This window comes from Solea senegalensis, linkage group LG15, assembly GCF_019176455.1.
Source record: "Solea senegalensis isolate Sse05_10M linkage group LG15, IFAPA_SoseM_1, whole genome shotgun sequence".
Taxonomy (NCBI): domain Eukaryota; kingdom Metazoa; phylum Chordata; class Actinopteri; order Pleuronectiformes; family Soleidae; genus Solea; species Solea senegalensis.
The window spans coordinates 5,963,539-5,974,338 of NC_058035.1; positions in this window are offsets into that span (position 1 = coordinate 5,963,539).

Sequence of the window (10,800 nt, forward strand, 5' to 3'; positions counted from 1 at the left end):
TTAAAGGATTCGACCTCACCTCTTGAGAAATAGGGAGATAGAAGTTTCAACAAACAGGGGAAGGATTTTCTCGTATCTCAGTGAAAGATCGCATGATAACATTTTTTGGCCGATGGAAGAACAGCGCTTGGCATTCGTGTCTACCTTCAACACCCGTTCTGAGACCTTCAGAGCGGCCTCTCACTCACTGGCACACTGGCAGCCAAACACTCAGTTCAGTCAGTTCAGTGAAATGAGATTTTCCTGATAATTCCTGAGATGTATCGTCTCATATTGTGTGCAAGAGTGTCCTCCTGTAATCAGCTGGAACGCTTAAAGAGTTGCCATTTAAATGCATCTGATAGAACAAGGCTGATGGCTGAGCACTAATGGATCATTATGGGAATTGTCTCGCGCATTAACTGGGCCTGTGACTCTGTGTCACATCATGTTCCTTCCCTTGCTTTTTGCACGGTTTTATGAGTAAGACTATTACTTCAATTGTCCCCCACAGAGGTGGCCTCGCAAAGGTTATTGTCACAACCTTTCACATTTATCAACACAGACAATTCTGACACAAATTAAAACCAAGAGAGGAAGGGCTTTTTTCTTTTTATGGTGCCATCGCAATAAAAATTGTGGACGCACTCCGGTAAAACCAATTTTATGGTCATGAGAACAGGACACAGGATTACTTTAGTTCACCACTGCAGACATCTGAGGTTTGTTTGAGGCAGACAAAACTATTAATCTTTTATTTATAATTTAACAAACATGCATTGCATTACTACATTATGTGTAGATATTTTGCATTCTGGTCATTCAGATGTGCAAAACTGTTGTCATCCAAAGGTCCTTTTTTATATAATGTCTTTGTTTGTCTATGTTGTTATGGCTTTTTTTTATCGTCTTGTAAACCAGGGTCACCCCTGATGATGATGATGATGATGATGATGATGATTGCTTGACTTGAAATAAATATAATTATAATCTTTATTTGTATGCATGTTGCATACACTCAAACGCAAAAGCCAGAACAAAACTAGACGTGATGAATAAATGGAAGTGCAACAGGCATCTAAATCCTTTCCTTTCCGAGGTCTGTCAGGAAACTGCTGTGGCCCGAGAGGATGTAAACAATCCTTCTTTCTTCTTTGTTGGTTTATGGATCGGGTTTATGTGGTTGAAGAAAACTTCCACATCAAAATGCAAAACACACAGAAGTTATACACTTATACAAATGTACGTTTGGTTCAAATGTTCCATTTCTGCCAACATTTCCTCGTAAACGTTTCACACTGGAACATAAACTCCCCGTAACGGTTAATGAACGTTTTATTTCTGTTGTTGTCATTTCGCTGTGTAAATGACAGTTATAATGAATACCTCAACGTTTGATGATTTTATAACACGTGCATTAACAGTTCGTATATTTTTGTTGCGAGATTTCAGAAATCTAACGCGTGAAGCCGAAATAATGGCCTCATTATTCATACCCACTGGGCAACTCGGATAGATTTTGAATTATTACTAATAATCTTGTGTACTTGAACTGTCCTTGAGCAAAGTGCATGAATGGAGCAGTTCGTGGTTGAGCACGAGCCGACGCCTGGGCAGCGCAAGTGATTTGTGCATGACTGGAAGAATGTGACACATTGCATAAGACCATATGTCCTGCACAAACCCAGCCCAAATAAATGAAGCGAAGAACAAACTAGTTAATTGTTAAGTACAATGGCGCTTTTCACTAATCCATTGGGCAGACGTGCTACTGTACTGTGTTCATGGAAGAACAGCAGTCTCACATTGGCAGCGAGGCGGCTGTTCCAAACCACTTCATCTGTCCTCTTCCAGTCTGGTTACCATTCACCGATGCTAGTTTTGGACAACGCCAGCCTTGGCATCAGAAAAACATCATTCTCTCCTTTCTCTCGCTCCCTTGCCTCTTGTGTCGCTGTCTCTCTTTCTCTCTCTCTCTCTCTCTCTCTCTCTCTCTCCCTCTCCCTCGCTCTCATGCACGTTACCCCACACATACCAATTTGCACAGATGAAAAATGTCAAGGGCAGACCACCTGGCTGTTCCATGCCTGGTCAGAGGAAAATCTTCTTGTCCTCATCAATGAGGCACAGTGTGCAGGAGTGTGCTCTGTCCCACTCACATATCACAACCATTAGACAGGCATGTGTTGGGCTGGCTCCAGGGCCGAGCCTGCAGCTCCGCTCACTGAAGACCCATTCAAAGTAATCGACACCAACACCACCAATTTCACAAGTGCAAAAAAAAAAAAGTGTAACAAGGAGAACTCGCGCTGTTCAGATGATCCTTGGGTGGATTCACTAGTGTGGAAACGTCTATTTAACAAGCCCCGAATAATAATGTTGTGCTTGGTTAAAGAAGCAATAATGTCCGTCCGTGTTTCTTCAGGCCATTGATACTTTATATTATGTTAAATATACTTTATATGGACAACTATGTGTGTCGTGAGACGACTTTTTACATCATTGCTGTGCACCAAGCATTAAAAGACTTAACGACACTGCAGGAGCTTAGCTTGTGGTTAGCACTGTCCCTACTGTTTGTCTGTGTGTTACATCTTGTAGATGCAGCCCATGGCTAAGTGGAAAGGGAACTTGGCCTGTTGCCGGTTCGAGTCCCCAGCAGGTCAAAAAGGGCTGGGCTACCCAACCCCCCGTGGCTGCCCGCTGCTCCTAATTCTAGGAAGGTTTCTAGTAGAGGATGGGCTAAATGCAGAGAAGGAAATCCCCCTGCAGGACTGCTTTATTTATTTATCTGATGACTTGAAAAACAGACACAGAATATGTGAGGCAACCGTGATGTGCCCAGCCCATAATATTTCTCATCAGGCAAATACATGGTAGCAACTCAGTGCACCTTACATGGTGCCACTCCTGCTACTTTATTATGCACAGTGTCCTGTCTGTGGACCTTTATTATTATCATCATTATTAGTATTATTATTATTATTGTTATTCTTGTTTATGATTAATTGTTGTCTTTGTTTCTCACAGATCTGCACAAACATCACGCGGTAACATGTTTTTCCAATGAAAATGATGATGTAAACATTCCCTCTGATATCAAGAAACATATCGCAATAAGATATTTATTCAGAATTGTTCCGCCCTAGACTATGTACAGATGATGCAACAATTATCCAATCCATTCTACATTCTCATATCAAACATCTAGCTTTCACCAAACTGCCAATGTGTCATCTAAACTGGTTGTAGATGATAATATTCAAATATCAGCTGGTTCTGCGTCTTCTCTTGGCTTTAGAAGAGCTTCATTATCGGTTCCTAATCGTTGTCGCAGATGCACTTTGTGCATGTGCGATAATTCAACATGATCCCCCGGCGACAGGCGCTCTAATTTACTATCACTGAACTAAGTCAACACAACATATTCAGTGGTTTTGGGCGCTGCAGGCTGTAATGTGTGTGACAGATGTGACAGAAGTCCTGGTTGTAAACAGGATGAGAAAGAGAGAGGACAAACACTCTTGAGCAGCTGTGGTTCACGTCACGTTGGAAACAGGCTCAAAGCGTTAAATATCATACAGCGCTACCTGCTTTGGGACTGAATTATAATATAGCCTCATGTTGTGGCCCTGCTGTGTCTGTGCATGTGCACACGAGCGTCTTTCATGGCTGTGCCATTTTAGATTAGCAGGCTAAACTCAGTACTTACTGTAATTAATCTTAATCTATCCAGATGGGGAAAGGTTTCAGTTTCATCAACTACAAGAGAGCTATTACTGTGTGTCCTGGGGGTCATTTCTCCCGTCCTCTTGTTCTTTTTAGTGACAGAACCAGTGACAGCACTTTTCAGGACAGACTCTGAGTCAGAGGACAGTTATTTTACCCCGTCCATTCTTGGTGCTGTCATGTGCTTTTTCTTTTGGCAGGTGGTGAAGAGCTCTCTTGATCTTTCTCCCCCCTCCCTGATTGTCTCTGTCTCCACATTCATTTCTCGGGTCACTGCTTTGATTATTGTTGCAGTCTGGTTACACTTTGTGCCATTTGACAGATATAATTTCCCTTCCTGTGTCCTGACTGCTGTCATCCTGAACGTATAGGTTGTTTTTTTTTTTTAACGGCACTAATTGTTTCCATTGGATACAGCGCAGTGTACATTAGACACGGCGCTGCAGCTCTATGGACACACAGTAACCACTTTGTCCCGTCTTTACAAAAACTTGTAATAAATACACAGTTAATGAGGACAATAATACCTCCACCTGGAAATGAACCAGAAATAAATGTGCTAAGTTTGGTTATTTTTCTCACTTGTTTGCACAGACTCAACGAGACAATTAGATTCTGACAACTTTCTGGAAGCCGTGCTGGAGTAGATTGATCACCTCAGCTTCACTTTCACTGCAGACTTTCAAATTGGAATTGGCAGAATGTGAACCCCAGCATAGCTGCAGGACCACATTCAATAACCCCCCCTTTTCATATTCTGCAAGATCCCAGACAAATTTATTAAGGTCTATTTTTTTTTTCTGCTTCCAGATAAAATGGTCTCATTGTTGGCTCCGGCAGTGAAACCATACCACAGTTTTAGTGCATTAACCGCTACTATTCTCTTTCAAATGCAACCCAGATTTTTCAGCACGTGGACAAGGACGCGGCGCTGCCATAACGTTGTAGCACGCAACTTTCTCCTCTCATTCCCACCATGGTCTCGCCTCGATTTCTCTTCCTTTACTCATTGAGAACGGAAACAAATCTCTTCTGACGTCTGACAAGTGCGCTATACTTTGTCTCCATCACTGCTGGGAGATGATGGGACATTTGAAGGAGGGTTAACGCTCATGTTCCTTGCATGGGAGAACAGGAGAAGGTGTAATTTCCTGAGTTTGAGGCCTAGGTGGGTTCTAAAAATATTCTGGGCTTGCATAGTTGGGGGGGGGAAATAAAGGCTGGTTGATTAAAGCTACTTGAGCCAAGAAATTCTCTGATCTGGTCCCGGGGGGCCACCCTGTGTAGCTCAGTCTGTAGACCATGACTCTTATTTATGGATCATCATAATGGAATTCCTCAAGAAATAAGTGACACGCCGATAAATTTAGGATGCATTTCTGGGATGATCCAATAATCACAAGGAGCGGGGAAGTGACAAGAGGAGACATTACCTGTGTAATGTGTAATTAGCCGTGTAATTAGATGAGGCGAGTCTGGAGAGTTGGTGATCGCACACAGGTGCAGCTACTCACTCCGGTGTAATTACCAGCGTTTGTGTGTTTGGCCCACGCTGCAGAGCTCAGCGGCGGGCAGGGAGCGGCCGTCCTGAGCGAGGAAAAGCACAAAGCACTTCAAAGCAACAGAAGACGGCAGATGACGGGGGAGATAGCGAGGGATCAGCACATGAAGGGAAACACAGGAGGAGGAATATCTCTGTAAATTGCACTCTCTAGAGAGCGAGAGAGCAGAGGCAACATGCTGGAGTTATTATCTTTCTCTCGTATCCAAACATCATGTTTGTTTTCATTTGCGCTTTGTAACGACTGATGCTCCCACAACCAGGGGAAGTTCTCTAGTTCTCTGCTAATGTGTTCTCCTGCCACGGATATTTTTATGATCTGACAAAGAAAAAAAAAAAAGTACACGTCTGTCCCTGTGTCTCAGTCTCTCATGCGTCCACACACTTCAGCTATAGTCTGATTAAGTTTGAGCAAAGTTGCCAGCAGTTCTGGGAAGAAGTGGGCAGGGTCCTGTTCTGTTTGGCTGCTTCCAAGTATCTGTGATAATACAAAGCCTGTGTGTATGAGGCTTTGTGGGTGTTCGCGTCGACATCATTGTGTGTGTGTGTCTGTGTGTCTGTGTTATTCATTCATTTGTATGTGCTCACAGGCTTGTGTGTGTGTGTATAATGAGGCCTGACATTCACCCTCCACAGACGGTGTTCCTTTGCATTCGATGTTAACCCTTCTCTGGCGTCTGCATGAACGAATGCTCTCGTGTTGCTTTTCTGACTCGTTTGTTTAGAGCGTGGAGTCGCTCCCCTTGCAGGTGGACAACAGATTCAAAGTCTAAACACTTGGACGGATCAGGTTCCTCTCAGAATAAGTCTGATTATACAAAAGTGCACATTTGTCAAAATCCCATTCTCCAGCTTTCCCCCCTCAGATCTCAAGTACTGTTTTCCCTCAAGTTGTTGAACTGTATGTTTTGATTAAAAGTGTTGCGCCACTGAAACTGAAAATGGTGATTATGACAGTGAGGCAAGGAGTTGGATATGTTAAGTTCCTTCTGCATTTTTTGTTCAAACGATGGATGAAAAACTGTTCTTTCCATTATTAGTCTCTAGGTTATAGAAGAACAATTATGCATATCACGTATCATGCAATCAATCACTGTGCATCAGGTGTTCGGGAAAAGGGACAATCTGGTGTGTATTGTGTCCTCTTTCTCCCCCTTTTTATCCCACTTATGTCACTTTTTATCACCCTGCTTTCCTCTGTTGTCCACTAGAGGGGGCTGTGGGCACAGTTGATCTTTGGCCTCTTGCTGACCTGTCGTGCTGAGTTGTTTCTGGATATAAACTCTCTCCTACAATAGAAGATTACTCTACTGTATGGTGCCTGACACTTAATGAATCGAGAAGACACAAACCAGCTGTGAAGTCTTAGCGCGTGTGCTCAATTGGTGTCCATTTTAATAAGACACCACTTTGTGCGAGCAGAGCTACATCATACCTGCCGCAGCCTGAGCGTTGACGAAGTGCACGCTGCCCGAGGAAGAGTTTGGCGACGGCCTGATAGCGCGTACCTCTCGGGGCTCTGCCATCTGCTCCGCCATCTGAACCCAGGAAACTGGCTGCCTTCACCTTTACCTTCTACTACAAAAACTCCACCGGCTGATCGGATCAGCAGGAACACGAGCATTCTCACAGCCTGAAATCCTGCTCACACTGTGGGCTCCAACGAGACGCGGCTGGCACGTCGCCCGACGCCTTACGTTTGCTTATGATTACAGTGATTTTCTGATGGTAAAGGCCTGCGTTAATGTCTGACTTCACGTCGGAGACATATGTAAGCTGATTGCTTGAATCCATGAGGCTCCTTTGGCGGTAATAAAAATGTCCTCTGCTCTACCAGATGGACACCTGGTGTCTCTGGTTGCAAGGCAGCTCCTCGCCCGCAGATTTTCAGTCCCTCCCCCCATAAACAAATGGCTGCCAGATAACTGGCAGACGACTTCCCTGGATATTTGATGGAATAAGTGCATTTTAATCTACACAGAAACTTGGCTGTGAAAAGTAGATCAACAGCCAAACAGAACCTTTTTTTTCTTCCTTTTTTTTCCCCCCCGACAGGCTCATTTTTCTCTGTGTGTGTCTGAGTGTCTGCTGCTGGTCGTGGTATCATTACACTCCATCACATTAGAGAGCAGTCTATCACTGGGCTCAATCCAGCAGCTTTCATGCTTGTTGCCGTCAGTGTTACTGACAGGGCCACTGTGCAAAGTCCGGAAAAGCTCATAAATTCTGCGTATTTAAAAACGTCAACTTTCTGTGTGTGTGTGTGTGTGTGTGTGTGTGTGTCTCTGCCGCCTGCGTTTTCAAAAGCACCAAATCAGGACCTGAGAATGCCCAGATGCCAGGAACCGTCTTTTCCTAACCCCTTTGTCACCTCTGCCAAACGGATTATATATTTTTTGGCTGTGTTTGTCTTGACTGTCTATCTGTGAGCAGCGTGACTCAAGAAGTACAGTAAATGAGTGATTTTGATAAAAAAGAATTCTCCGGAGATATGGCCCGCGGAAAACAATTATATGATTTTGGTGCTGATCCTGATACGGATCAGGATTCAGAATATTTGTTAGCCTTGCGAGATAGAGTCGTGTATAGACACTGTGGGAAACTGTGCTGCCTTGGCGGTGGTTTGCACTCTCCGAGTGCTTTCTCTTGTTTCACTCCTGGTGTCCTCTGCTAACCCCAGTATTCACTCAAGATGGACTGGACCTGGGAGTCTCCAAACCTTTAAAACCACTAGTTTTCTTATAAGGAGAGAGTGTTTCTTCTCTTTTTTTCTCTCTGGCTCTCTCTTCTCGATGACTAATGCAGCATCATTTGCCCGTTTGGTCAGACCCTCTGTCTTTATTGTTGAGAATAATCTGCTGTGTTTCCTGTGTGTGTGTGTGTGCGCTCGCGTCACGTCATGATAATCCATACTGCTGAGCACATTCTGGTTTAAGAGCTGGAAAAATCATAGACGAGGCCTTAAAGGTGGAAAATCCCTGGTAGAAATCCTTTGTATCTGGTTTAAAATCTGTTAACGATGTAAATAATTAATAGCCTCACTCATTCTTGTTTGACTGCTTACTTGAAATAAACCGTTTCTCATCTCAGTTCTGTGATCCAGAAGAAACCACACAGCGTTTGCGAAACAATCCGCTCTGACCAATCGCGAGCGCTCCCTCGCAAACAAGAAGCAGATTTATGCAACGCCATTCGAGTATAACGCAAAAAGGCAATTTAAGATGAAGCCACAGGGAGCAGCTACAAGCGTAAGAGAGCGTGAAATCACATCATAACATTACAGCTGTTAATATAGCTCTGTGTGTGTGTGTGTGTGTGTGTGTGTGTGTGTGTGAGCTCATGGCTACAGTTGAATAACCGTGCATTGTACCTTTGACTCTTCGGGCCCGCGACGTTGCGTTAGGGTCAAACTTTGCTCGACAGCACATGAGCAAAGGCAGACACGGAATACATGTTTAGTTTTATGGCTCAAATCAAGCTGTGCTAAAATGGTGTGACACAGAGTATTAGATGGAGAGAGAGAGAGAAAAGGTCACAGACAAACAAATGACTTCATTTTCTCCTCCTGAAAAAACAACGCATTGATTATTCATTAATACATTTCCACCTGCAAAAAGGAAAAATCCCCTCTGCCTCAGTAATGAGTTTTATTTTTGGGACTTTGTGGACTTTTCTCTTTTTACAAGACACAGTAGCAGCTGTTAAGGTGAGTGCAACCATGGCAACAAACCAGACGTATACGTACGTAAGCGCTCAGTGAGAAGCTGTGTCTGCCTCGGTGTACTGTCAGGCTGGGATGTTTTCTCTTCTATAAAGCCTTTCCCACATGTGTCCATCTCAGACGTGCGGGAGCTGAGAGAGCCATCAACCATTCTGTCTCAGGACACAATCATTGCTGCAGCCGCTGTGTGTGTGTGTGTGTGTGTAGATTAAAGAGATTAAACATATAGTTACCAAATAATCACTTGCGACTGTGTGTTTTAGCAGGGAGTGGCAGCTGCTCTCTGTGTGTGTGTGTGTGTGTGTGTGTGCCGCTTTAAACAAAGCTGGATATGTCTTTATATGGCAGTGGAGCGCCGTGTGCGTCGGTGGCTCAGGCAAGAATCCCTTGGCTCGTCTCGTGCGTCTCATCTCGTTCCCCGTGGCAGTGGACGGATGCGCCGAAGCGCCACAGTTGTCACCACAGCAAACGGGCAGAGTAGCATCGTTCAGAGAGACAGCGAGAAGCCAGTTAAGCATCATTTTGAAGTGGGAACATGATGAAGTGCAAAAAAAAAAAAAACCCCGACATAATTAAAGGATGAATGCGACGCTCATAAATCATCGACCCTTGTGGTGGAGTACATTTCTGTGCTCATAAGTGAGGTCACTTTGTGACAAGAGGCTTTCAAATGTGTTTCATTTCTCCCTTGAACGACTCCCTTGTTTATTCCTGCAGCATTTCCATAATATCAGCCTGTCCTGGAGCCACGTTACTGTCAGGGGAATCTTCCCCCACCACTAAATTAACAATATTGTCAGTCACTTGGGATTACGTGAACACAAACCACATCCTCTCTGTCTTATTATATTCCCTATACAGTATATATGTATTATTTTGTCTCTCTTTTTCCCCGTTCTCTTCCCCGGCAAACTCTGCGTCTGACAGCTCAGAGGAACGACATCCTGCTGATGCCTCTCCCTTGAACTGAGATTTATGAGAGAGAGATCTGTGTTTGCTCCAGTGCATCACACCATTCCAGCTGTCGTATTCCATTTTATTGTAATATTTTTTTTTTTTTATCCTGTCTTGGAACGAATACATATTTACATACAGCTGGATTAATAATTCGTTCTGTTATTGTTGTCCATGTCATGAGTGATGTTTTATTTTTTCGGTTGTTATTGAAGCACAGCCAGGAAATCATGTGTGGATTATTACAAAGAGGAAGTTTCTCATCGTTTTTGATTGTGTTTTGGCCTTTTCGAGACGTAATATCAGCCCCTGTAGTTTATCTCTCCGCCTCAGCTGCAGCTAATGCATCCCTGTTATTTGTCAATTGGATCAACCGAGCGCTCACTTTTTCACTTTGATTAAACTCTTCAACACAGGTCCTCCTTTTTCTGCAGATGTCCTTCATCTCCATTTTGGAAACGTCTTCTGTTTATTGTCATTCATTTCGACTCGTTTTCTTTCCCCCCCAAGAATCGAAAATGCTTCATTCTCAGCCAAGACAGGAAAATTGTTTCTGGTCTCAGCCCGAGTAATTGAAAGAAAATGCCTTGGCTTTATCCTTTGGTCTTACCCAAAAAAATACAAACCTCTCCAACTCTTCTTTTCAACTGTGAATAGGACTTTTTCAGTGAGTCTGAGTTGATTACTTTCCCCAAATGCCCCTGCTTTCATTCCTCCTCAGCGGCTTGTTCCAGTAATCGTGTGTGAATTGAGATGCTCAAGTTTCCTCAAGCGTCCTGTGCAAAGTCAACCGATATCTCAGCAGGTGCCAGCCAATTTTATATCAGATACTAGGACATGCACTGCCTTTCAAATG